The 27,204-nt window shown below is 46.2% G+C and overlaps 3 long non-coding RNA genes across 5 annotated transcripts in view; 2 read left to right on the top strand and 1 right to left on the bottom strand.

The window, feature by feature from the left end:
- Positions 1 to 10,182, bottom strand: part of LOC136305716 (uncharacterized) — a 32,140-nt gene extending 21,958 nt beyond the window's left edge. For all 3 annotated transcript variants that reach the window (XR_010725402.1, XR_010725401.1, XR_010725403.1), the window contains exon 1: positions 10,123 to 10,182. This is a non-coding gene — a long non-coding RNA (uncharacterized lncRNA). The remainder of the gene's footprint in view (positions 1 to 10,122) is intronic.
- Positions 10,183 to 11,474: 1,292 nt separating this feature from the next.
- On the top strand, positions 11,475 to 19,675 carry LOC136305715 (uncharacterized). The gene is made up of 3 exons (XR_010725400.1): positions 11,475 to 11,616; positions 18,663 to 18,885; positions 19,053 to 19,675. It is a non-coding gene; the product is annotated as an uncharacterized lncRNA (long non-coding RNA).
- A 1,694-nt stretch (positions 19,676 to 21,369) lies between these two features.
- On the top strand, positions 21,370 to 22,707 carry LOC136305714 (uncharacterized). Its single transcript, XR_010725399.1, has 3 exons — positions 21,370 to 21,513; positions 21,938 to 22,043; positions 22,576 to 22,707. It is a non-coding gene; the product is annotated as an uncharacterized lncRNA (long non-coding RNA).
- The last annotated feature ends 4,497 nt before the right edge of the window (positions 22,708 to 27,204 follow it).

Below are 27,204 nucleotides of genomic sequence, written 5' to 3' on the forward strand. Positions count from 1 at the left end.
AATGGGGACAGATCTTAAAACAATAATCCTGAGTTTATGCACCTGAGAATTCCAAGATTTGAAGAACCGACTAAAGAAAACCAAACAAACAGCAATAACAACAAAAAGAAACAAGGATTAAAAACTTGCCTGTCAATAGAAATACCTGTTTTATAGGAGTTTTTAGGTTTGGTTTCAAAGATTTGACTTACTCCCAAATGAAGAGTCCACAGCAGCCTTCATCCAGAAAGAATCTCCAGGACTAGCCTTGCAAACATTTAACCAGAAGCAGGCTTCTGAAAGCCCAGCTACAGTAGCTCAAAACAGCAGCTAATTCACTCTAACCATTACTTTTTCCATCTTCCTGTACACAGATACAACATAAAGGCACAGCCTAAAGCCTTTTACTGCATCTTCCCCTTGCCAAAAGTTTCGGCTGCCCCAGCTTAGGACAAATTGAGAAAGAGACAAGAGAAAGCAGCTAAATCCTAAGGAAAGTGCACAGCCCTTCCCTGCTCTTAAACTCAGGCTCTTGATTGGCTTTAGCTGTAGACAAAGTCAAAATATGCCTTAAGTGCCTTAAGCAAAGAAGAGACTCTATTGGTTGACAGAAAAGCCCTCAAGTCCAGTTCAAAGTTCAGTAGCATTGCCTTTTAGAAAGTTAACTAATTCCTAGACATAATATAAACATAACAGAGCATTGCTAACATTGCTAGACACAATAGGTAGGCTGTAGGCCTAGGCCTCCTGTAAGAAATAACCCCATTGTCACACAACTGTCTTACACCAGGATAGGTGCAAAAAGACAGGAATTCACTTTCCTATTTATCTTCCAGATTATGTCTGTCCTGATTAACTGTTAGAAACATATAGAAAGAGGTGCAAGTACAAAACCTAGAATATTAGATGTATTTATACAGACTTCCACTGTCATTTCCAGAAACACCTTCTCTCAAGAACTTCACTCTCTTTTCCAATTTCTAGAATAAAAGAGACAGTATTCCTAGGACACTAATTAATTTTCAGCTGAATCTGATTAGTGCAGCTGCTGGACTGCAGAGCCTTGTCTTGCACAAGTTACAACTGAAAGCACAAAATACTGGATGGGAGAATAAAATGCCTCCTTTGGTTTTTCCTCCATTCAAAGGTATGGATGTGTCACCCAGAACACTTTGCCACTAGCTCACCTCTACTAACGTCTTGATACAGATCTACAACAATTTCTGCAGGCCAATGATACGTGAGCTAATTTATAAATAATGAATCAAATTAAAATACATTCAGGTAATAAACGTGCACATTTACATAGAAAACATTTGCTGAAAAACACTAAACACTAGCAACAAAATTGTATTTTCTCATTTTTTGACAGTATCTGGATCAAAGAAAATACACACCATGACTAAGCTCTTGAGTTTGAAGGCTAAAATGGATTTGACAGTAAGGGCCCATGACACCTGGCACTTGTTTAGTCTTGAAATCTCTAACCAGATGCAATCTCTGTTGGCTAACTTCTTCACTATTAGAAATTAGCAGAACTCCTGCACTGCCACAGTGACTGCAACATGTTCATGGTTTGTTGGGACCTAAAATCTCTCCACTTTTTTTTTCCTTCTCATTATATTCATGGCTTTTCCTCCCCAAATCTTCAATTTTTTCCCCCTCATTAGAAGAAAATTCCTTCTGTCCTAAAATCTGGGGGATGTTTTGAATGGTTAGATTCCAAGGGGGGGTGGAAATTTCTCTCCTACCAAAATTCAGAAAATAGTTTTCTGATTCTTTTGCACTGCCCGTAACTTCACTGTTATTGATTAGTCAGAATCCTCACAGCAAAGGTTAATTTAACAAGGATGCAGAGAGCAGAACTGCATTTTCACTGCCTAGACTAGAAAAGAACTGAATTTTCCTGGGTATCACAATTGGATACCGCTGACAGAGGCTGCCTTAAACTGGCTTTATTATCAAAACAGAAAGAGGGAGAATGACAGCAGGAAAACGGGAGAAAAATCAGAACATGCTGAACTCAATGGAAACAGAGAGTGCAGTTAAGATCAGCTCCCTGGCTAGAGGTACTGAGGGACAGATGTCTGTATTTGGCTGATCAGAATGAAAGAAATCAGCATAAGGGGCAAAATGTCTAAAAGTGGAATGGATGTAAGAGCAGAATTCTTTGCATTACAGGCATCCATTGAAGGCTATGAAGGCACTCTTTCTTTCTATCATTACTTCACCTTATAATCTCAGCTGATATAAAGCAAAGTGCTATAATTAAAAATGAATTCATTTATTCTGAACACATTCCTTCCTTCATCTTTGTCTTTAACTTTGCTCTTAAAAGCTTTAACACATTTTTTTCATTTGACATTAAGCTTCCATTTCTTCCCTCCAGAGTTATGGCACTTCCCCATGTGATGCAGAGGTATGTTCAAGTCAGTGCACGTTCTGAGACTGCAAATCACAGAATGCAATGCTCTGAGCAATGCTTTCCCTGAGACTTTGCTCTTGCATGTGCACCAGAAAGCTTCCAGGGGCCATTTTTGCCATTGAATACCAAAAAAGGTTACTACTATGATAGGGGGGAAAAAAAAGTCAATTATTACCCAACAGACAACATCAAATGCACAACACAGCATCACATCATGGAATGATGATCACAACTTGTGTGGGACAACTGTCAAAGCAAAGACTTGACCGAAAAATTCAGTACAGTTCGTACTGAATTTCAAACTTCAAGGAATATTTTGTTCTTTAAAAGACACATTAAAAAGGAAAGAATTCGGTAGCTACAAAGACAAAATTATAGAATTGTCACTGAATAATGACTTTCCTTGGGTATTTTCTTCTAGCTTTTAGATTTTTATCTTTTTTAAGAAATAGATTGAAATAAAATTTAAAACCTCCTCAAATACCGCTGAAATCCAGTACCTAAATATTTAGATATACCTGTGCCGTTCCACATAAAAAGTTGTTCAAATTCACTTGCTACTATAATTGAGTTACATCATGCTTCATCAAATGTTGCAGTCGCTTCAAAAACTTTTTTATTTCATTTTAGAAGCATTGAAACAGAATCCCTGTTGGACAAAAATTTGGGGTTCACTTTCATGCAGAGGATCCAATACGAAGATGGAAAAGTAGAAAATTAGCATATTAAATCAACTACTTTGCAGAGTGATTGCACAATGCACTAGAGGATCAAGTTCCTTTCAACAATTCATTTTCAATTTTGTGACAAATCATGATATACAATTCCTTTTCTATCACGTTTTGATTTCAATCTACCTACATGCACGGAGAAATATTCTTGCTAGGAGTATGTAGGAACAAGGTTTAGATCTTCATAGCAGTATAGGAATAATTTGATGCCTGCCTTCACTAGAGGAGAAAATGCCTATGTTTGCGATAGTGATGGCAAACAATGTGCTTTTGTGGAAAATTCTTGCCATCTGGAAAGGTGTTAAATGAACACTTTGTTAGGTTATTGGTTTGTTTTGCTGATAGCCAGAGCACTTCTTTTCTATCTTTGGCATTTATTGTTCTTTGCAAATTGCTTTCCTCAGCCGCTATAGCAATACAATTTAACACTACTTCAAGCATATCCTCACTTGAGACTGGAAAACACTGACAAAGAAATGCATCAATTAATCATCACAAATTTACTCAAAGTCATTAGGATGGAACTTACTCTCCTATATCAGGGTTCAGTTGTCTGCTAGGAATACAGCAAGTAAAATTTAGCACAAACAACTTTAAATGTTTATCTTTTGCTCAATAACCATCTTCAGGCCAGATGACACACTGTAAACATGCTAAGTCGGCCATTGCATTGACTACAAAAAAGAAGAATTAGATACACTTCTACAGATTTGACCTGTATTTGCACACACTAGTCAATGTTTTCTACTGAAAAGAAGAAACTCTAGGGGGAAAAGACCTATTAAGGTAAAATTAATAACTTAGATAAAAACCAAGTTAGGATAGATGGGACACATACCAAAGTTTTTCACATGGGCAGATCTATTACTCAGCACTTCAGACCTGAATGTGAGCTTTGACCCAGCACAGCTTGGAAGAACACCACGCCAAAATTGAGATCTCAAGCCGAAGAACAACCAGATAGATTTTCGTTCTTTATTTTCTGTACAGAGGGCAGAAAGTATGCTGCTTTACCATTTTCCCTCATGGAGAAGCACGGTTATTTAGCTCTTTGCACAGTGATACAACTTCAACAGCCACACCTTACCCAGGCACTTAATTTTAAGGACACCATTTATCTAATTGGAACCAAACAAATATCAGCACATTTCAGCTTCAATGGTTACATAAATCCTTTGTTACAAGCTGAGAGTTTCTGCAATGAAGTGGACAAGCAAGAAAGGAATAATGAATGGAAGTTTACAACTATTCCTCTGCAGATTTAGTCCAACAGAAGTTGCAAGAGCTGGATTTAGTTTTCCACCCCACCCGTCACATTTTTCACTCAATTATGCAAGGAATTCTCACGTCTTGAATCTTAGTGTAATAAATCAGATTTGCAGTTTGATTCCAGTAAGTGGTTTCAAATAGAATAAATTCTATCACAATTAACAGAATTCATGGAATTCGGTGTGTATTCCATCTAAATTTATCTGTCTGTGCATAGGTATTCTCATCTCAAGGGATTCACAAGAACATCAGACTCATGCTTCACATACAATTCTTTGTTTTATTGTTGCACTAAAAACACGTGCCATTTAGAGTTGCAGCTTCTGTACATTCAGGATTTAGAATAGATGATGTTCTCCTTCAATGACAAGTAATCTTTTTCTAGTCCTGTTTCCTACTCTAAAGTGAAAAAGCTCTAAAATACAGTTGGACCAATAAAACCCAATGATACAATACCTACTGCATGTTTCCAGCTGGAGTAGTATATGCAATTATCAGGAGTAAAAATATCTAGAATTCAACTATGTAATATTCTTATATGTATATCAGTATATAAATACAAGGTGTCTTACATATCTCTTTAAAATAAGACTAAAATTGTTGCATGTTCTAAAAAAATACTTCCAGACAGCCAAAATTTAAAAAGTTTTACAATTAAAAATGGGGTTTTATGAAATTATTTTACATCCTTTTTAATTATAGTCTGAAATGGTATAGCATTTACTTTGAGAAGAAGAACAATCTGCAAAGTAGCTAAAGTAATTTTTTATCTGTCACTAAATAGAAGATGAACCATTCCAATCTCCCTGGAAAAAAAGCATACCTTCTGGCAAAGTTCTCACTCTGCTCTATTCCTCTTTGTGCTGTGAAATACATGAGGAAGTAGAACAGGACAAGAAATTAAAAAACAAACCACACTACTTTGTATTTTCAATTTCTTGCTCACTCTTGTATCTGTATAATCCATACCGTGATTTTATCAAAAACCTAAACTCAAAATACTTGTAACAAAGATGAAGCAAAAAAAAAAAATCATCAACTACTTCCCTGAAATAAATTCTGAAATAGTTTGGGAGAGATTAATAGTTCTTAAAAAAACCATATTCACTAGCATGACTTTGAGGAGCTAAATAACAGGCCTATAAACAGTCTGCAATTTTTCAATACAAAATATCGTTATATCTTTCAAAAAAAATCTAATGTGCCAAGTCTTATTAGTATTAGAAACATATTGCTCATAAAATAAGAATTGCTCTTTTGATTATGAATTTTTTGGCACCAAGATAATAAACACTGATTAACCAATTCTACCTGAGATATTCGATTTTTTTCCCCTAAAGCAATTTCTCGCTTCCCAGGCTAGGAGACCCTCTTGCAATGCTGCAGTAGCTTCTCTGGTTGCGCAGAGCCCAGAAAGCACACGGGGCTGCTGTTCCAAGCAAAGCTACAAGAAACAGCCTCAGAGAGCACAGGATCTGCCGAAAAAGCGAATTCTTGCTTCCTGGACGAGGAGATGCAGTTGCCATGCTGCGGTAGCTTCCCTGCTTGTGGAGAGCCCAAAAACCGCGCGGGGCTCCTGGTCCAAGCAAAGCTACAGAAAGAACCTCCGAGAGCACTGAGATCCACCTAAAGCAGTTTCTTGCTTCCAGGCTAGGAGACTGTCTTGGTTTTGATAGACAGGTATTTGCCAGGGAAGATTGGAGTCTCTCTTAGAATGTGGAGATTCAATCCAACGTGGAATATGATGAAATACATTACAAAGACAAGAACCTTACACACGTTTATAGCAGCACATCAGCTACAGAGCACTACAAACATTTTGAAGGAAAGGAACTAAGGTCTCCCAGTGGCAGCAAGCACCATTTGTTTCCTTTACAACAGAAGGTGCTTCTAAACCAGGACTACAACAAAAACCCCACACATTCAAGGACCTTCCCGAGCTCTGTTCATTTGCCCAAGCAAGCATGAGTTAGAATCGTGCAACTCCCTAATGCCCTATTATCAAGGGTCAGCAAGGGAGAAGAACCCAGTTCAGGCTCCCCCAGCCCATCTCCAGGTTTCTCTATAAGCCCTCCAAGGGGCTACCTGCTCCCACTGCAGAACAGAACCAGCACCCAGCCAGCAGCTCCTCAGTCCTGGCAGGTCAGCGGCACTTCCAGGAGCACACCAGGCTGGCAGCAAACTGCCCAAAGGGCACTCAGCCCTAGACCCTTCAAACCCTCCAAAGTAGCTTGGCCAGGGGGCAGGGTCAGCACCAAAGACACAGACACCAACCTCAGGAGCTCAGGGTCTTTGGAGACAGCTCAGAGCAGCCAAGAACCTCCCAAGGAGAAGCTCAGCAATGCTCCCCAGCACTGCTACCCAAGGTGACCTACAGGGACTGAGATCCAGCACCAGGGACCCTGAGCCTTACCCCCAGCAGCTGGGAATCCCCTGTCACAACCCAGCCCTGGAGAGCCCCCACAGAACTGGCAATTCCCGCGGGTGCGTCCGCCCGCAGGCCAAGAGGCTCCGGCTGTGCCGGGACAGGGCCCAGGTCGGGCAAATGCTGCAATAAACAGGCGCACACAACTCCCACGGTGGGAACAGCTGGGCTCAGCCTCCTCCTGCGTCGCCCCAAAGCCTGGCCAGGGCTTCAGGAGCAATGCAGGAGCTGCCTTTGGCCCCGCTCCTCCCAACAAGGCCACAGGACTCATCTCAGGGCCCTGTCCGGCCTCTGAACACAGAAAGGTCAAGCCATGTTTCACTAATGAGCACGGACCTAGCCCAGAACACTAACGATCCTGGCTACCGCACTACCGACAGGATACAAACACAACATCTGAGTTGAAGGCTCACCCAGAGGTCAGCTTTGCCTCAAGACTCTGCTTCAGGCCTCAGGCCTTCAGGAAGTCCCAAGCTGCTTGAACCTCTGCGCAAAGCCTGCTCCCATCTCCTGTGGAACCTCACAGATCAGGCAGCACTTCCTCGGCCCACTCCTGAGGCTATTTAGCCTGCCAGCAAAGAGCAGGGGCTGACCTGGGAATGACAGAAGGCAGGGAGGGGAAAGGACCCTTTTGCTTCCATCCAGAAAGCCAAAGGCCGTCAAAAAACCCTCTGGTGAACACCTGAGCAGCACCAGGAGATGAAAGGCCTGGCACTCCTGACTCCCAGAGCTCCCAGGCCTGCCTTGCCCCTTACCTTCAGCCCCCGTCTTGGACAGCAAGGCAATCCCAGGGACAGAAATCCAGGCTCCTGCTGCTCCTGGACGGAGGCACCCAACAGCTCTGTGCTGGCTCAACATGGCAGCAAAATCAGGATGCTGCTCTTCCTTGGGCAAAACTCCAGCCACTAAAAAGCTGGAACGCAGGATAACCCTGCCTCTCCACCGGGGCACTTGGATCCAGCCCTACTGACACATGGACATTTGAGACAGGAATCCATAACCCTCCGTGAAATCACAGCACAGCCTCCAGGTGTTTTCCTGTTCGTGTCCTCACTTACCTGGCATAGGCTTCTTCCAAGGCTTTGCAGACACTTTGCCTCTAGCCAAAAAGATTAACATCGCCTTCTTTCCAGCTTTCAAGAAGTCACAGCAAGTCATCCTGGTCCAATGTTCCACATCAGATTCTCCCATAAGAAGATAGATATTTTTCCATTCAGATCCTTTCTCAAGCTATCAAGAAAACCAGGACCCCACATGCACTCCCAGAAATTCTCTCAGCACCATTTGCTGCTTCTCTCTCTGCCAGGGCACCAACAAGTCCTGGGTTGCTTCTTGTTCCATGCTGGCCAGTGACCTTGAGCGATAAAAGAAGGCACCAGTATTGCTGCTAATTTTACAGCCACAGGCTTTCAGCTTCGCACAGGTTAAAAGCAGAAGCAGACACTCCTCCCCCTGCTGGAGCTGATGGGTCCATTCCCCGCTCTGCTCTCACAAACCCTTCAGTCCCGCTGCCAAACCCAGCACTGCTGCAGATCTGCAACACAACAGCACTTTATCCACGGGGGGCTGCCCCAAACACACATTTCCCATCACGGGTCCAGAGCAGCCCCAGCGCTTATTTTACATCTCCCCAAGCACGGCCAAGGTCCCCCCCAGGTGCACAGGAACATCAAATCCTCACGGTGTACCAAGAGCACCAACAGGTTCAACCCATTCAGGCAACAACTGCTCCAGTTCACTGCCGGGCACTGGCACTGCTCGGTGTGGGAGGATCCACTGAGCTCCTGGGTATACTGAAGGACAAAACATTTCCCATCATGTATCCAGACCAGTTTATTCACGGGGCTGCTCCAAACACACATTTCCCATCAAGTAACCGGAGTAATCCAAGTGCTGATTCTACCTCTCCCCAAGCGCGCCTAAAACCCCATGCACACAGGAACACCACATTCCCACAGGGTGGCAAAAGAAACTGGAATAGACTTCATCCATTATTCCTCAGACAATTAATCCAATTAACCACCGTGCACTTGCAGTGCTTGGTTTGAAGGGTCAATACACCTTCTGTACATGCTGAGCTACAGAGCATAAACACAAAAATGAATCTTGCTCTGTAAATAAAACCAAACAGAAAGAATAACCATAAGAAAATTCCATAGACAAGGAAACTCTTGCATGCCTTTAAGCATATCTCCTGAGAACTCAAATAGCCATTTACAACAGGAAGTATTCCCAAGCCAGACAAAAGCCCCGAACACTGGACCTAGTACACAAAGTTTCCAGTACAAAACCTTCATGCTTCATGACAAAGCTAAGACAAGGAAAAAAGCTCCTCCAGACAAAACAAGTTAAACACTCTCTACCCCCACGATAAAAGTCCCCAAAACATACCCCCAAACCAAAAGCAAACAAAGCAACCCAAACAAACCCCAGCTGCCCTGAGTGCCATTTATCATTCAGCCCCTTCCCAGACTGGGGACACCTAAGGGAGGTCTCACACACCTTTTCCAACTCTTCTGCCCCTGCTTCCCTGCCCCTCAGGCACCACTGCCCTGCCCAGGGCTGAGGCAACCTAAATATTATGGAACAAAAAACTTAAACTAGCAGAAATAACTCACACTACTCAAAAGCTGTCTCTGCTTCCAATAAGTAGCCCTTTGAAACATGATAGCACTTTCCACAGAAATTCTATAATTGAAGTCACTCCATAAACCAGCCAAGAAAGCAAACCTCACAAGGTTGTTTCTTCCTACCATGTTCTTCCTAGTGAAAGGCTAATTAAAACCTTCACTACCAGACACCAGCCAGGCCCACATGTCACGGGAGATTAAAGGGGGGAAAAAAAGACAGGAAAACTTTGGTACCTTCCCTAAACAACACACCCCAAGAGTACACGTCCTCCCCCCCCCCCCCCCCCCCAACACCTGCAAACACATCAAGGCTTAGCATAGCTTTGATTTATAGGAGAACTTACCAAGAAAATTCTATAGCACAGCACAAAACTCCCCACATTCCCTCTACCTCAACCATAGGAAAGCTCAAGCAAGAGAAAACACTGAGACAGAATGCACAAAAAAATCCCTGATTTAGCACCAAAAAAGGCCAAAAACAAGCTAAATTAAAACAACGTCTGCCTCCTAACCACACATAACAGAATATCTTGGAATTCAGAGAGAAACTCTGACAAACACACAGAACAACAGCCCCTCAGCCCTACCTACCATCACCCACTACATAATAAACACAATCCCACACAGCACAGCTTATACAGAAACAAATGAACAAATTCTCACCGCACTAAAACAGCCTGGAGAAACTCCATACCCACACAGACAGACCTCAGCATTCCAGACCGAACCACAGATCCCCACAGCCCCTTCCGGGGCCCTTTTGACCCCCACCCGGCTCGCGATTCGTGGGCTCTCTGAGGCATCGGAAGCGCTGATTGGACAGCGGGCCCTGGGAACCCACCCGGCCCCGGCCCTGCCCAGCCTGCGCTGAGGGCCCGGGGGCTCCGCCCCGCCCTCAGAACCGGCACCAGCCCCCCGGCCCCGATCCCCCGATAACCCTTGGCACCGGCCTGGGCTCTACCCCCATACCGGCCCCGGCCTCAATCGCCCCCGGTCCTACTCCCTCGTCCCTGCCCCGGCCCCGCCTTGGCCCCGCCCTGTGCTCTGCCCCAGACTCTGCCCCGGCCCCGCTCTGAGGGCCCGTGGCTCCGCCCTCTCCCTCGATCCTCCCTGGCCCCCCCACCCCGGCCCCGGCCCCGGCCCTGCTCTGAGGGCCCGGGGTTCTGCCAGATCCCCCGGCCCTGATCCCCCCCGGCCCCGTTCACCCCCGGCCCCAGCCCCGCTCCCCCGCTGCAAGCCCAGGCTCCACCCCGGCTCTGACACCAGCCCAGCCCCCGCCCGCCCCATCCCCCCCGTGGCAGGTTTGCGTTCGGTTTGTGTCTGAGAAGTAGGATCTCTGCCAGAATGGTGCTGTTGGGAAGAAAGTAAATCTGCCCCAGGGATCTGCGATAAGCGATAAAGTTGCAAGGAAGGGGAGTATTTATAAATGGTCTCCGTAGTTCCTCGTAATTCTGGGTGTTTGGATTTAGCCTGGGATTGTCAGCTAAGTCATGAAAAAGCCAACCAGGCTTCTGAACTCTCAATGAATGTTTGAAACACTTCCACAGAAAGACAAGTTAACAATGATTCCAAGGCAAAATTCTAAATGGAGGGTAATGACTTCTGGGGGATTTCCTAAGGAATTGTGGATCTCAGGCATATGGACTTTTGGAGGTGGAATCCCAGTTTCAGCCTTGGGCACCTGCAGAAGAGGGACCCTTACCCATAGCAAGGAAAGCCCGCTGCCCCAGCGTGTCAGGTGCAGACATTGAACTCTCTGGGGAATAAGCAGCAAGTCCGCTCTGCCCCTGCCCTCACACTCGGAGTGGCAGCAGCCGCAAGGTGAGAGCTGTCACAGAATGATTGAGGGGACAGACTAGCCCCAGGTATGAGCTGTAAACGGTGAGGGGAGAACAGAGCAGCCACAGGTGTGACCTGTCAGGATAATGAGGGAGCAGACCAGCTGCAGGTGTGAGATGTTACAATGATGATGGGGCGGTTCCTGCCAGGGGCGGTTTAACAGAGGAGCCTCGGTTCACTTTTCCATTGAGCTGTAGAGGTTGAGGAACTCATGTTGAGTTTCTATGTGGGGTTGCTGCAGTGGTGGGAAAGCCTCTTATAGTGCCTGCAGGAGTACATGGATGTGGAGTGTTTCTTTGTGGCAGACAGCAGCAGCAGGTAAGCCAGTGTGGAGTTGTAGGGGGGATTTTTCTCTTTTTCAGCTTTGTTTTGCTAATCTCTTTTAAGTGCTCCCAGAAGAAAAAGGGCTTACGAAGGCAAAAAGAGTTCAAAATGAATAATGAAACTCCTCTTCTGTTTTTGTTTGTGTTTAAAGTAAGAGGGATTTCTCTCCACCTGGGATTTTATAAATAGGGGTACTTATACGTGTTTTTTTTCACTGTTGCTTTCTTTGATGATATATAGTCTTTTGTTTGATTTTTTTGGCATTATTTATTACATGTAATTTGGTTTTTGAGTGAAGATAACTTTATGGGTGGGTTTGTATTTGACATATGTCTTGGTTTAGGAAGACAGGTATCTGCTAGGTAAAATTACAATCAGAGGCTCTTTGGCAAAGATTTGGGAAATAGGAATAGCAGTTCTTTACTAGTATGTAATACAAAGCAAACAAACACAAAAAAAAACTCCCCCCCACCACCAAACAACTACAGCATTAATGACAAACGACAACAGTACCAAGAACCTTGAGGGCTTTGTTTCACAAAACCCAGGGCAGTTTGGTTTCGGTGTCCCTGCAGGATCCTCAGAGCACCAAGCTGGAACTGTGGAAAAGTCCCAGCAGGTAGCTGGGATGGCAGGGTGTCCCGGCAGGCAGGGGCAGGATGTCCCGGCAGGGCAGGGGGTGCAGGGTCACGCTGCAGCAAGAGGAGCAGCGCCGAAGAAAGCCGAAGGAGAGGCAGGGCCTGGACCAGCTCCCCGCGGGTGGCTGGGAAAACTCCGGATTCAGGCCGAACCGGTGATAGTAGATTTCCCAGGACTGGATCCCTTTGGCCACAGTGAAACTCCTCCAGCCAGCAACAGCCGTTCTCCCCTCCGCGTGCTTTTCGGCAGCTGAGCTCCTCCAGGAGCGGCAGACACGCGTCTCCCCGAATGCCGGAAGCAGAAAAGCACGCCGCTGCCTCAAGCTTTGTCTTTTACCTGCGTTATCTCCCCCTTCCACCTTTTGTCCACCTCTTTGTTTCAGTTAAGTACTCTCAAGTATCCAACACTTGATCTCCTTGGTAACTTGTGGGGAAAAAATTCTTTAGAGAAAGAAGGAACAAACCTAACCCCCAACAACATACAATTAAGTAGCTTTTTTGATAAGCTTCTGATATGTGCTATTGGGGTTTTGATCATTGTGTGCAGGGATTCAGATTGGGTAGGGCCACCCTGGCTGGTTGAAGTTTAGGTGTATTGTTAGAGGCAGCTTTTTTTTTTTTTCCAAATTTTTTTCTGTTTAATGGTTTTAAAGCGGCCTTTAATAACTTATTGTGTAGCTTTATTTTGCTTGGCAATAGTGTATGATGAGGAATGTGATCTATTTACTTTACATTAGGCTTCTTAGTTTACATGTGGGTTAGGTTGTTTTTGAACTGAGTTGTGTTGTTGGAGGTTTTTATTTTGGTGGGGTATTATGATTTCCAAGGATTTGTTTCCTGAGGTTTACAGTGGTGTAATTGGTTGTAGTGTGAGGTATGGGGGCGGTTTTATTTATTTAGGGGTGGCTTTTATCATGGTGTGTAGTGTTTTTTTGGTGGGTTTGAGGTAAGGGGCAGTAGTTCATTTCTTGGAGTACAATAATATTTAAAATCAGATTATTGTTTTTTTGTGTTATAGGGATTTGTGTATTTAGCTTGTTTGGCTATAGTATGTGTTCTATAGTTATGGATAATTTGGGAGATACTGTTTATAGTTGAATGGATCTTTTAGTTTTAGGGTGGGGGGGTCCTGGGTATTTACTTTGGAGGTTTTTTCAGGAGACTAGACATAGGAGTTATTTTTATTGTATTTGGTAGCTGGATTAGGAGAAATAATAGTTGGCTTTTGTTTGGTGGATTTTTGTTTGTTTTTTCTTTTCTAAAACTCCTGTATTTGTGTGGTCAGGGTAGTGGTGTTTCTGGTGTAAATCTAAGCATCCATTACTGTTTGTGTGAATTAGGTGGTCCACAGGTAGTATACTGAGACCCTCCCACTGACCGGCACATAGATCTGCTGAGATCATGCATTGATGTTTGGTTTTCTGTATGGTACCTGACTAGATAGACAGCAGCTGGGTGACAGCAAAGAATTCCCAGAGGCAGAGGCAGCCTTCTTTAGCACACGGTATGGATTCTCATCTCTGAACATCCCAGAGATAATTGGAAAGCTCAGAGACACAGAGGGAATGAAAGCAGGGTGCCAGGGCAGGAGTCACTGGGAGGGGTTTTGAGACAGGTTTAGAGACAGGGATGTCCCAGATGTGACCCCTTAGGCTACGTGAAGAGAAAGTCTCATTTTGGATCAAAGTGCTGAGGTGTGCAGGGCAGAGCAGTCTTGGTGTGTATTGTGTCACTTGTCTGTTGTGCACTCTGTGTCTTTTGGGTGTCTCGTATGGTGTGTCTTTTGACTTAGGCCTTTGAACAACCTCTTGGAAATGCTAGGCATTGTTCTTAACAGATCCTATTCCTTGGTGAGGTACTGATGCCATTAAACCTTATGCTTCGACACATAGTAGAATCCGTCTCTCTTCGCAAGCATGCAGGCTGATGCCTCTTCAAGTCTTGTTCTGAGCTGTATCACCAGCTGTGCACCGCCCTTATCCGTTCCGGTGGATTAGGTCTTGTAAGAATGCCAAGATAGGTAGAGGATTCTGACCGTAGGATTCTTGGGCATCTGTCTCTGCGTCTTCTGGGATAAGTCATCCCGTTGGCATCTTCTTCCTGCAGGGTTCTCTGAGCCTGGTCAGCTCGCCTTCAGTCTTACCTCGGTCATCTCGTTCTTAGTTCGCTGCTCCTTCAGGGTCATTCTTCTTGCCAGAGGATTTGTGTCCCTGTTGTGTCCCCTTGTTTGTCCTGTCCTGTCTCACGGGTGTTGGTGTGTGTTTGGCCCGGAGCTGCTCTGCCTTGCTGCTCAGTCTGGGTGTATGGGTAATAGTACAAGTCCTGGGGACTTGAAATTTGTGATGTAGGGTGTAGTAGGGCTGTAGAGGGTATTCCTAGATTGCCACCAGGTGTCTGGAGCTGTCCAGTTATCCTGCAGCCCTTTGACTTCTGTCCCAGCTTTGTTTCAGATGCAGAGGGATGAAATCCATGGCGGAATGCCCCATCCTGGGTGAGGGGGCTCCCCCGAGAAGATCAGTCACTGTTTGTGTTTGCAGTGGAGGTGTAAATGGTGGCTATGTTACAGCGCTGTTCTTTGTCGTTTTTTTTAGGAGGTACGGCCGGATATCAGCGGGCAAGGTGAGCAGTGATGGGTAGGCAGTAGTAGTTACTATTGCTCAAGTCTTATTTGCTGGTGCAACTCTAAGCATTCACTGTTCTTTTTTTTTTTTTTTGATTTTCGGGTGTCCCCCTACCAGATGTACTGGCCCCGGATGCCAGAGGCCAGATGGGTGCAGCATTAAGGTATATTTGTGGCGTGCTTCAGTCAGAGCTGGGAGGTGCTGTTTCACAGCAACTCGGCGTGATTTTTTGCTTTGCAGGTGCTGCTGCTGTCCTAGGCGTGCCAAGGAACAGAGGGAGCTGGTGAGTCGGCCTTTAGGCAGAGTGACCCACAGGTGTGCGCCGTGCTCAGCACGTACCTTTTCCTTTTGCTGGGTACGCTCCCGGCAGCCTCTGGAGCGGGATGAAGATCTGAGGGGGAGCCACGACAGCGGTGCTGAGGAGCCCCGGGGATTACTCTTCTGGAGGGGGATAGTCGCATTTTCTGTTTTGTGATCCTAGGTAGTGTGAGGAGGTGTGGAGCCAAAGTTTGGGTACAGCGGCCCTGAGGTGGACGCAGAGAACCTCTGGACGTCCACGGTGCTGAGATGTTCGTTTCTGTCGAGGATGCATTTCACCTGCTGGTGTTCCAAAAGCTAAGTGTTGGGGCTGGCGGTCGGGAGAAGGGAGAAAACCTTTTCAGTCTTGGGTGGTGATTTAAAGTTACCTTACAGGAGAGGGCCCTAGTGGGATGGTCCCCTCAGGATTAAAGGGTGAGGGTTTCTCCTCAGCAGCACCAGAGCCTTGGCAGGGCAGTTCTGACCCATCTCCATGTTCTAGGGAGTTTGACATTGTTGGTCTCCTTTTAGAGTCCAAAGGGTTAGGGTGCAGCGGGGGATTCCTGGCCCAGCACACCCTGGGATCCCTTTCCCAGGAGCATCCTGTTATAGGGCAATGCTGATTGCGAGGTGTACGGTAGTAGGGTTCAGCAGGGGGGGGTTTACAGTGACACACAGAGGCTGAAGGAGGGCTTGAGAGGTAAAGGACTCGAGGGCTAGAGAGCACACAGTGAAAATCAGGGGTACAGGCTAGGATACAAGTCAGAGTACAGGTATACTGGCCCTCACAGCGCTGCTACCAGCACGCTTTCCCTGAGAGCAGGTGCAGGCAGCAGCCCTAGTGCGGGAACGTACCAGACGCTCTGACATGTGCAGACACGGCCAGGCAGGAAGCGATAGTGGGGAGCAGGATCCAGCAGGGCTGGGGATAACGGGGGTTTTCCCGCCCCACCCACCCTGGGATTCCCCGTCTCTCCGCAGCCGGTGGAAGTGCTCCTGATTTCCCTCTCGGGGCGGCGGTTGGTAAGGCTTCGTGCCTTTGTCTGTGCAAAGAGTTTGGCTCTGTCAGCCTCTGCCCTGTCTCAGGGCCACGTTTTTTAGGGTAGGCAGGGAACAACTGTGGATGTACCTGCCCTGCTTACAGGACAGCTCTTGGGACACTAACGGTGTAGAGCGTCCCCGCCTTGAAGGTGTAGGGCTCTAAAGAAGTAGGGTTCAGAAGGGGGGAGCTTATAGTGACACATACAGAGGCTGAGGCAGGGCTTGAGAGGTAAAGGAGTCAAGAACTAGAGAACACACAGTGAAAATCAGGGGTACAGCCTAGGATACAAGTCAGAGTACAGGTATACCAGCCCTCACAGCACTGCTGCCAACACTGTTTCCCTGAGAGAGGTGCAGGCAGCAATCCTAATGGCAAGGCAATGCCAGAAGTCCTGAGAGGTGCAGGCAGTACCCCTAAGCTAGGGCCAGACAGGAAGTTCCCATGGTGGGGCAGAGTCCACAGGGTTGAGGTTCACTGGGGATGTCCACCGTGCGTTCCTGTCCTGCCCCAACCGGGGATGCTCACACCCCTAATGGAGGCTGTGGTGGGTGGGCTCAGTGCCAGTAATGCCTCTAAGGCTTTGGCACTGTGAGTGTCAGCCTCTGGACGCAGCTGAGGCGTGCTGCCCGAGGACCCGGGCCTTCTTAGGAGATGGTGAGTAGCAGAATTGCTGGTTTTTGGCTGACGTGCTGCTAAGATTATGCTTTGATATTTGGTTTTCTTGATTGTAGCTGACTTAGGAGACAACCGCCCGGCAACAGCAGGAATTTCCCTGAGGGAGAGGCAGCCTTCTTTGGCACCTGGCGTGGATTTGCCTCCCTGGACATCTGAGAGAGAAGTGGAGGGCTTGGAGCCCCACAGAGGGGATGAAAGCGGGGTGCCAGGGCAGGGGTCAGTGGGAGGGATTTTTTGAGTCAGGTTTAGAGACAGGGATGTCCCAGATGTGACCCCTTAGGCTACATGAAGAGAAAGTCTCATTTTGGATCAAAGTGCTGAGGTGTGCAGGGCAGAGCAGTCCTGGTGTGTGTTGTGTCACTTGTCTGTTGTGCACTCTGTGTCTTTTGGGTGTCTTGTGCTTCATGTCTTGTCCCTTAGCCCTTCGAGGGGCCTATTAAAAATCCTGGCATCCGTCTTAGCATATCTGGTCTCTGCCTTCCTCGGCCAGGCGTCTTTGTTTCGTGTTCTCGGACACACGCGTTGGAATCCGTCTCTCTTCGCAAGCATGCAGGCTGATGCCTCTTCAAGTCTTGTTCTGAGCTGTATCACCAGCTGTGCACCGCCCTTATCCGGTCCGGTGGATTAGGTCTTGTAAGAATGCCAAGATAGGTAGAGGATTCTGACCGTAGGATTCTTGGGCATCTGTCTCTGTGTCTTCTGGGATAAGTCATCCCGTTGGCATCTTCTTCCTGCAGGGTTCTCTGAGCCTGGTCAGCTCGCCTTCAGTCTTACCTCGGTCATCTCGTTCTTAGTTCACTGCTCCTTCAGGGTCATTCTTCTTGCCAGAGGATTTGTGTCCCTGTTGTGTCCCCTTGTTTGTCCTGTCCTGTCTCACGGGTGTTGGTGTGTGTTTGGCCCGGAGCTGCTCTGCCTTGCTGCTCAGTCTGGGTGTATGGGTAATAGTACAAGTCCTGGGGACTTGAAATTTGTGATGTGGGGTGTAGTAGGGCTGTAGAGGGTATTCCTAGATTGCCACCAGGTGTCTGGAGCTGTCCAGTTATCCTGCAGCCCTTTGACTTTTGTCCTAGCTTTGTTTCAGATGCAGAGGGATGAAATCCATGGCGGAATGCCCCATCTAAGGTGATGTGGATTCCCTGAGAATATCAGTCACCGTTAAAGATGAGAGTCGCTTATGTCAAATTTATTGGCACTCCAGTGCAGGCCCCTTGCATTTACAGTTTCAAACAAGTGGGTCCCTTGGCAACCGTCCTGGGCAGCAGCTCGACCCTGCTCCGGGCTGGGCTGAGGGAGCAAACACTTGGGGCTGGCACTGCTCCATAGTGAGGGTACTTGTGAAAACACCTGGATTGTCCTGGATATTTTTTTGAGCTTTCTACAAGGTCTTAAGCATCAACTTTGTAAACATAAATGGCAAGGACTGAACACATGAGGCGCTGGAAAATTATACACACCAAAGACACCCTTTTTTTAAAAAATAACTCGGTGGCTTATATGTTAATTTTGAGACTCCTTTTTGGCCAGCTTTACTGTAAAAGAATCTCATTTAAATTTAGTTGCTTCAATGAATTTTTTGTACAAATATGCTCTAGTGTCAGGAGATTAAAGCAGTAACACCAACATGCCCCCTCTGGAAGAAATTTCTGCGTCTCTTCAGACCTGCTGGTTTGCAGTAGAGTTTGAGCACATTTTGCTGCAGCTTTGGTTCTTAATAAGTGTAAGTCGATGGATTGCTGGATGATTTCCGTAAGTTCTCCTATTTTGTAGGAGCTGCACGGTGAGGTCAGAATTCTGAGGGAGGCCCTGGCAAAGCTGCCAAGGGCGAAGAACATGGATGATCCAGGGGCTTCTCCCACCTGAGTTTCTCCTGGAGCATGCTGTGTGTCATGCCAGATATTTAACCCGGGTTTGGGGTGTTCTCCTGCAGTCCCAGCTCTAACTGCTGCCCCTGAGCCCAGGCCTTGCTCTGTCTCAGCACTAAACCTGGCAGGTGGGTGTGCTTTTCCAGCCCTTTAATCCCACAGGCAATCCCAGATTCCCGGAGCTCCCCGAGGCACAGCATGGACTTGCTCCCTGGGAGCTGCACTTCAGTTTGCCTGAACCAAGGATGGCCTGCCTATGTTTGTAACTTTATTCCTGCTGTTTTTCCTTTTCCAGGTTGTTGGCAAGAAGGAGAGAGCCAGTAGGAAGTGAAGCCATTGGAAGGCCTTATCCCAGTCCAAGGTTCCCACTGGTCTCTCTGACTCCTGGATAATTGCCTGACCATAACCAGAGACTCTCAGTTTGATTTCCTGCCTTTTCCAATAAATCCTTGCTTTCAGCTGGAGTGTGTTCATGGTATCATCCTCCTCCTCTTCCATGGATTTGTAAATAAAATTTCTGGCTTTTGTTGAGTCAAATTTTTTTATTGCAGGAATTGTGGCTCTTTTGTTCCACTGAAACTTCCCAACTCTGCTCAGAGTTTCAGATATCAAATACAAGTAAGACTGGAGTTTCTTTGGGTTGTTACTCCCACAAAACACAGATAATTTTTGGATAGGAGTAACTAGACCTGTTCAATTCCCCCTTCCCTTTAAACTCAGAGCAGAGGAGGCAGATTTTAAACCATTGTTCCATGAACTTCCACCAACTTGATGACTGTTCCAAAAGTTTTCAGTGTTAGAAATTCCTGAGCTTGTTTTCCAGGCAAGCTGGGATTTAGAGATTATTCCTTCCTTTTATTTGATGTTTTTTCTCTCTGCTTCTAGTAAGGGAATATTTATTTTTTCCAAATTTCCATCCTGATTAGAATTTTTGTACGTCTTAGAGCACATTTCCAAGGAAATCTACCAGATGCATGTTGGTAAATCAGAAGCTATTTCACACTATTCACCACCATGGTGCCATTTTTTTCCTTTCAACCCCCTAACACGGCTAATTCTACCCATGCACAGTATTACGAGCCGTAACTTGGTGTCAAGGTGTATTTCAGAGGTAGCAATAAAACAAAGTTGACATTATCTTTTGTAACTCTCTGCACCTCCTTGTTTACTAATAAAGAAATCCAGAACAAAACAAAGAGAAAAAAAAATCTGAAACAAAAGCCCCTACAACCACCCCCCCCAAGAAAGAGCACAGAAAGAGAAAGTATGCCAATATTATTTAAATAAAAATCAAATCTTTACCCCTTTAGAAAACCAGGCTCATTTATTATAAATAATGGTGGTTCTGATGTGTTAGGTAAATGAATTCATATCATTTAAAATATAAACAAATAAACACAAATTTAAAAAATAAATACAAAAATAGAAAAATATAAGGAACAAAAATAGAAATAGAAAATACAAAAAATATCCATTATATAACTAATTACAATATTGCATGTGAGATATATTATAATATATATAGTAGGTGTAGATATGAATATAAAAGTTAAATGGTAATGATAAAATATAAAAAAAATAAATACAAAAATTTTATTTTTTGTGGAACAAAGCTTAAACTAAAGGCTTTTTTGGGTTGAATTTTGTTAGAGGCAGGATGTTTGAAGTTGTGGTTGAGGGTCTTTTGGGGCATTTATTTGAGAGGATTTTTGGCCACGTGCTTTTTTGCCTCTGTTCTCTGCCTGTCCCCTATGCGTGTCCCCGGCCGAACTGTGCGGCAGGGCTGTCACCGTGTGGACAGAGAGTGGTACTGCAGCGATCCCCCCCGGCATCCCCGGGCCGAGCTGTGCGGCAGTGCTGCCGTCCTGTGGATAGGGAGGGGCACTGCAGCTGTCGCCCGTCCCCGAGGTCCGTGGCAGCCCCGGGCTGTGAGCTTGGGGACAGTGCTGCCGCCCGACCGTCCAAAGTTTGCGGGAAAATAGGCGGGAAAAATGCAGAAACCCCGGGTGCATGGCAGGCAACTGCCTGTGCGCGACCCCGACCACGGCGCCGCCTGGGCACAACTTTACACAGCATTTCCAGGTGTGCGGACGCAGGATGTGGGCTCGGCAGTGCTGTGGCTGTGTTCAGGCAGTCGAATTAGTCAGGTGCCTCTTTAAGGCGCCGGGGGGCCTTAGGTATGCCATAAAAAAGATGGTGGGACGACCGTAAATGGCTTCACCCACAACCAAGACAGCAGCAAAGAAGGGCAGAGATCATGTGATGTCACTTCCAAGATGGCGGCTCGGCACGACGCGCTTGACCTTCCAAAGACGGCGGGAAAAAGGCAAGGACCCCGGGGGCGTCTACCTGACTTGCTTGTGCCCTGCCCCGACCACGGCGCCGCCCGGTCGCGATTTTCGGCGTCATTTCCAGGTGCGCGGCCACGGGCTGTGGGCTCACCGGCGCCACGGGTGGGCGGGAGCCGGGCCGGCGCTGACAGGCAGCGGCGGGGACGCCTCTCTCTGCCGAGGTCCTGCCACTGCCTGTGGCCTGGGCGTGGCCCTTGTGCCGGGCGCCCGTCCCGTTCCCCACGTTCCCGCCGCTCCCCGCCGTCCCCACACGCCCCTTCCTGCAGCCCTCCAGCCCCGGAGAAATGGAGGAAAACACAAAATCATTCTGGCAGAACCGTCGGCGGAGCTGCCCCGAGCCGTCCCCGTCCTGTAGCCAGCAGCAGGAGGCAGCTGCTCTCTGCTGCAAAGCTGAGCGAGGCCGAGGTAAGCAGAGGGGTTGTGGGGGGGACGCTCCGGTTGTCCGGGCAGGGCTTCCCGGGGACAGTTTCAGCTTCCCGCAGCTCTGGCTGAGGGCTGCAGGGAGTCCGGGCTGAGCCAGCTGGGAGCGGGGTCTGCTGTTCACATCCCCCCGGGAGCTGCCGCTGCCCGAAGAGGGCTCGCTAGAGCCTCGTGTCCTCTGTGTGTGCAAGTTTTTGATCGGCTTTGTAGCAAATGTGGTGTTTCAGGCTGGGTGCGCTGGGTTCCCTGGGTGGGAAATACCTTGAAGTAGCCAGGCTGAGCAGTTGCTGAGAATTCCAAGCCTGGGATTCTTGAAACAATGTTTGAATAGCTTATCATTGACCTGAGGCAGTGAGTCAAGTCCGTTTGTTGGAGTGGCAGAAATGATGCCACCTTCTTCTCTTCACAGAGGAGCACATGTACATAAAGGTAAACAGATTTCTTCTGTCACATCAGTACTCGGACCTGAGGAAAGTACCAGTTTTTTCCAGCTTTTCTACAGTTTTGATTCTGAGGTAAGTGTACCGTTTTAGGTATCCAGTAATTCTTCAGAAATTTATGGAAAAAGGCCATAAAAATACATTGAAATCTCATTCTCCCCTCGGTGGTTATTTAGAAGCATCTTTCTTTTGTTTCATATTGGAATTTAAACTGCTATTCCTGTGGTGGCTTTGTTGTTTTCTTCATACTAACACACAGTGAGTTGTGCTGTGTATGCTCTGTGAGCGCAATAAACAGCATATTCTGCCCCAGCTAGCTTCCATTCATCTCTGAGTTTAGATTAGTAATGTTGAGTTCCACTGAAGTGTTTTAGGAAGAGCAACTTCCCAATTTCCACTCCTTCCAAATTTAATCCCTAACATCCATCAGGAACAATCAGTCTGCAGCCCAAACATGCAGTGGAAATGGAATTGTAGAAGTTCAGAACAAGCTGTGGTAAGCCCTGAGCTGGCACTGGCAGGGAACCAGGTTTTATGCTCTTAGGGGCAGTTATTTTTTGGAAATGCCTAAATGTCTGATGGTGGTATTTTTCTTTGCGGCTTCCAGTACAAAGCACAGCGTGAGCAGATCCTTGGATGTCTTGGGGAAGGGCTGCGTGACAAACATTGCGGTGAGCTTCATGACTGCCAGAGGATTTTCCAGGTCATTCTCTGCTTTTTCAACAGTCCTTTGTGTGATGAGGGCTCCCAGGTAAGAATTTAAAAGGAAAGCACCGAAACACCCCAAAGCACAGAAGTTTGCATGGCTTTGAGATCTCAAGCACAAAGTAAAAAGGAGCAGCTGACTCTGCCTCCGTCTTCTTGAAAACCTGTTCCTTGTTGATTTTCTGGATGTGTGGAGGGGGAAAAAAATTGCTTATGTCTAAACTATGCAATATATCTAAGACATATTGCTTATGTCTAAACCAGTAAAACCCTTATCAACTGGAACAGGTTGCTGCCATCACAGAGCCTCACGTGGGCACCGTGCCTTTGTGCCTACAGTCAGGGCCTTTTCTTTTTTGGGGCTCTCCATTCCCCAGGCAGCACATTTGTTACCTGAACTGCGCTTCAGCAGGAGGGAAACTCATGTGCCAGTAGCTCTCAGGTTTGGGAGCATCCACCCTGAGTATTTCAGGTATCAAAATCTTGGACAAAAGGACAAAATCCTCTCGCTACCTGGAGACTTCTTGTAAGAGTAGCTTTGAACAGAGAATGTCTTTCCTTCCCTGGAGTTGCTGAGAGCAGGTGGTGTTCATTTCACCTTGAAGTTGATCCAGTTGCTAATTCCAAGTTAGATAATTAGATCTTGATGGTAAAAGAACAAGTTATATTTTCTGTTTCAGAGTTGTATGCTGGAGATATTCCAAAGTGCTGCCCATGCCAGCAGAGCTGCCTATGAGCTGATCCAGGATCACAGCCACCTCACATGGGTCCTGCACAGCTTAGAGAAAAGGTAAGCAGAGAAATACAGGAGAAGTGGGAACAATTTGGCTGTCCACGGTAGAGTAATTGCATGACTGAGTATGAAAAGTGACAGGCAGGGAGCCAGACGCACCAAGGGCTGGACTGGCACAACTTGCTGAACTCTGAAGTGTCCCTTGTGGTTTTGAAAACAGAATCAAGATGCTTTCAGGTTGTGGTAGGAGGGATGATGGTGGAGGGGCTTCATGAATTGAAAACCACTTCCTTGAAAAACTGAGAAAGCAAAATGGCACTTTGGAATTTAAAAGGTAAAGACACTAATACGAACACCCTCAATTCACATCCTGTCACAGGACCTGCTGCACAGGAAGTGGCACAGTAATGGCTTTGAGCTGTCTAGAACATTCCTCCTCCCCTTGCCTCTCCCTCACATACATTTACATCCACCAAAAATCTCTTCTGCACAGAGCGCCCTGACAGTTTCAGGCAAGTGCACTAGGATATGGTCGCCTGTAGGTGATGGACCAGCTGCTGGTGAGGATCTGCCTTCCAAACGTGGTTTTCTCTTTTGTTTTGTTGTTGTTTGGTTAGTTTTGGGGTTTTTTTCAGGTTTCTGGAAAACAAAGTGATAAATAAAATGATTTCCTTACTCCATACTCTGGGGCTAACAAATTTAGATGAGAGAAAACAAGAATCAATCCCAGGTGAAGAGGAAATTTCTTCCTATTCAGCTTGTAAATGAATTTCTGTATGTTTTGGCCACATTAATCAAACGTATTTGATAAGTACTTTGTTTTAGTCGGTTTGCATTTCATCCTCTGTTTAGTTTGAATTCTATTAAGGCCAGGAGGATTTCTTTATCTCTGGTAGATGAATGGCTTTTTTCACCCTCAATTTGTGTCTTGAGTAGTGAATTTGGGTGTTATTTCTTTGAAAGGAGGATTTAGCTATTTGAATCCATGGGGAATAAAGTAAGCCTTCGGGAGCTTCTCTCACCTCCAGGCCGGGGGATCCAGTTTGGAATAGAGTTCCAGCCTGGAGTGTTGGGTTAACCGGAGCCGCAGGAGAAGAGCCTCATGCTATCATGGTCAGCAAATCTCGTTTATTTCAGGTAGCATACACACATTTATATCTTCTATAATCAGCTCATACATATTGCAAAAGTTAAGCTCAGGATTGGTGCTCAGACTAAAAGTCAGCTACGCCTCTTTCTACATTTCTTTGTGGTTACATAGTTTGAGTAAGTTTTAGTTTTACCGTGCTTCTCCCTCATATCTTTCAGCTACAAGGTCTTGTTATCGTATAGCAGCTGTGCTCAAGGACATACGAAGCTTACTGCCTTGCTGGTTTTCATGAGAGTGCCTGTGTGCTCAGCAAAGCTCTCTCATGTCTGCGTGACCTTTTGCAGCTAGCCAGTTATCAATCACACTCTCCACACTTCCCCCGTTTTCTTTTACTGCTATCATTGTTATCTTAAAATTATCAAACATTGACAATACCATACGCTGCAAACATTGCAACACACAAGGCAAAACTAAAAGCAAAACAACAATTACAAGCAAAATCACAAGCACTACTTGTATCAAATGTTTTAACCAGCCTGTAATGTGCGCTGAAGTTGCATGAAAAGTTCACTCAGTCGGGGGTTGTTAACTTCTTTGAGACTTGCGTTATAATTCTGGAGACAACTCCCACTACATAAAGTGAGTCAGAAACTACATTAACAGGTTCTCGGAAGGTTTGAAAAGCCCATATAACTGCCAATAGTTCTAACGTCTGGAGATTGTCCTGTGGGCTTGCTGGAATCACATGATGATGCCACTGGCCTGCCTTGTTCCAAGTAGCTGCTGCTCGGCGGGAGCGCTTTCCTGCATCAGTAAAAGCTGTAATTGCGTGTGGAATAGGTTGGTCTTCTCTCAAAGGTTTAGTAATTAATTGCCATTCTCCTAGCCAGTGCAATAATTTCGGTTTAAGAGGGCCTGTTGTAACAAAACTCGGTGCTTGTAGTAATGCCTCTGCCAATTCTGCGGAGTTGAGCAGAAACCAGTCCAGAGACACTTTTTCCATAGGTAGATGTATCACACTAGGTTCCTTGCCACTTAGCTCTATTGTGCGTAATCGGCCTTTCATAATTAACAAGGCAAGTTTTTCAATTTTTTGTGTAATTGTTTTTCTTTGCTGTAAGGGAGGGCTAATCCATTCCAGGACCCCCAAGTCCTCCATATTTCCTGGCCTCTCCCCCGTTTTCTTTTTCTGCGTAATAGCTCCTAGAAGGTGATCTTTGTTATTCCAAATAGTCAGTGAAACAGAAAGGGATGGATCGTACCTGGTGACAAAGCCATTGGCAACACACCACAAAATACTTTGAAGGGCACTGATTTGGTCTGCAGAAAGTATAACCGGAGCACAGGGGTCCGTGCCTTTTAAGAGGGGGCGCAACGCTTCTAGAAGGGTGTTAGGAATGCCAACTACAGGCTTAAGCCATTGGAGGTCTCCCAATAGTTTTTGTGCTTCATGCAAAGTGGACGGTGGAGCCTGGATGGTAAGTTTTTGCGGGCGTATTTGTCTCTGTGTAATTGTCCATCCCAAATACTTCCATGGTGCATGGGTTTGAATTTTTTCATCAGAAACCATAAGGCCATAATTTCTCAACATGGCAATGATGGATTGTACCTGTATGACTGTAAAAGGCGAGCTTCGGGCAAACAAAATATCATCCATGTAATGGTAAATAATTGTTTTAGGCATCGCTTGTCTAACAGGTTGCAGAGCTGTGTCAACATATAGCTGACACAAGGTAGGCGAGTTGCGCATTTCTTGTGGCAAAACTGTCCATTCAAAGCGCTTATCAGGTTCACCCCTATTAAGGGAAGGCAAGGTAAATGCAAACCTCTTAGTATCCGTTGGATGTAGGGGTATCGTAAAAAAGCAATCCTTCAAATCTATAACAAGAATAGGCCAATCCTGTGGTAGCATAGCTGGATTAGGGAGCCCTGGTTGTAGAGCTCCCATTGGCTCCATCTGCTGATTGACTGCTCGCAAGTCCTGTAGCAGACGATAACTTCCTGATTTTTTCTTTATAACAAAAATAGGCGTATTCCATGGGCTAGTTGATGGGCGAAGGTGTTTAAGCTGTAGTTGTTCCGCAACTAAGCGGTGTGCCTGCTCAAGATTTTCCCTTTTTAACGGCCACTGCTTAACTACCACGGGGTCATCAGAGGTCCAGGTCAATGGTAGAGGGAATGTCCAAGCAATGGCCATCACAATAAAGGGCGATCGGTAAGTACGTATCCCAATTGTGTCAGAACATCCCTTCCCAGGATGCAATCGACCTCCGATGGCAGGGGTGTCAGCGAAAACACTGCTTTAGCTTGTTTGCCGTCGATCTCTACAGCAAGAATGGGGGATCGTTGTGCAAGCTTAATGCTACCAATGCCAGAAACTGTGGTATTAGCTGGTAAAAGCGGCCATGTCTTTGGGTATTTGGCCGTATCAATAATACATGTATCCGCCCCTGTGTCCAACAATGCCTTATGCAAAATGATCGTTTGTCCTTGGTAACATAAACAGCAAATCCTTTTGGGTCTTGTAGATAAGTCTATGACAGGAAGAGTGATACCTCCTGAGGAGCCAAGGCATTTTTTTCCGCGCGGCTCATCAGATCGTGGTGGTATGCTCATAGTTAATTGCGGTAGAGGTATGAACTGGGTGATCCGTTGGCCTTTTGGAATGTTCACCGGTGGGAAAAGTGTATGAGCTATAACAAAAATCT

The sequence above is a fragment of the Chamaea fasciata genome, unplaced genomic scaffold, assembly GCF_029207755.1.
Source record: "Chamaea fasciata isolate MVZ Bird 193981 ecotype frontalis unplaced genomic scaffold, bChaFas1.0.hap1 SCAF_593, whole genome shotgun sequence".
Lineage (NCBI taxonomy): Eukaryota > Metazoa > Chordata > Aves > Passeriformes > Sylviidae > Chamaea > Chamaea fasciata.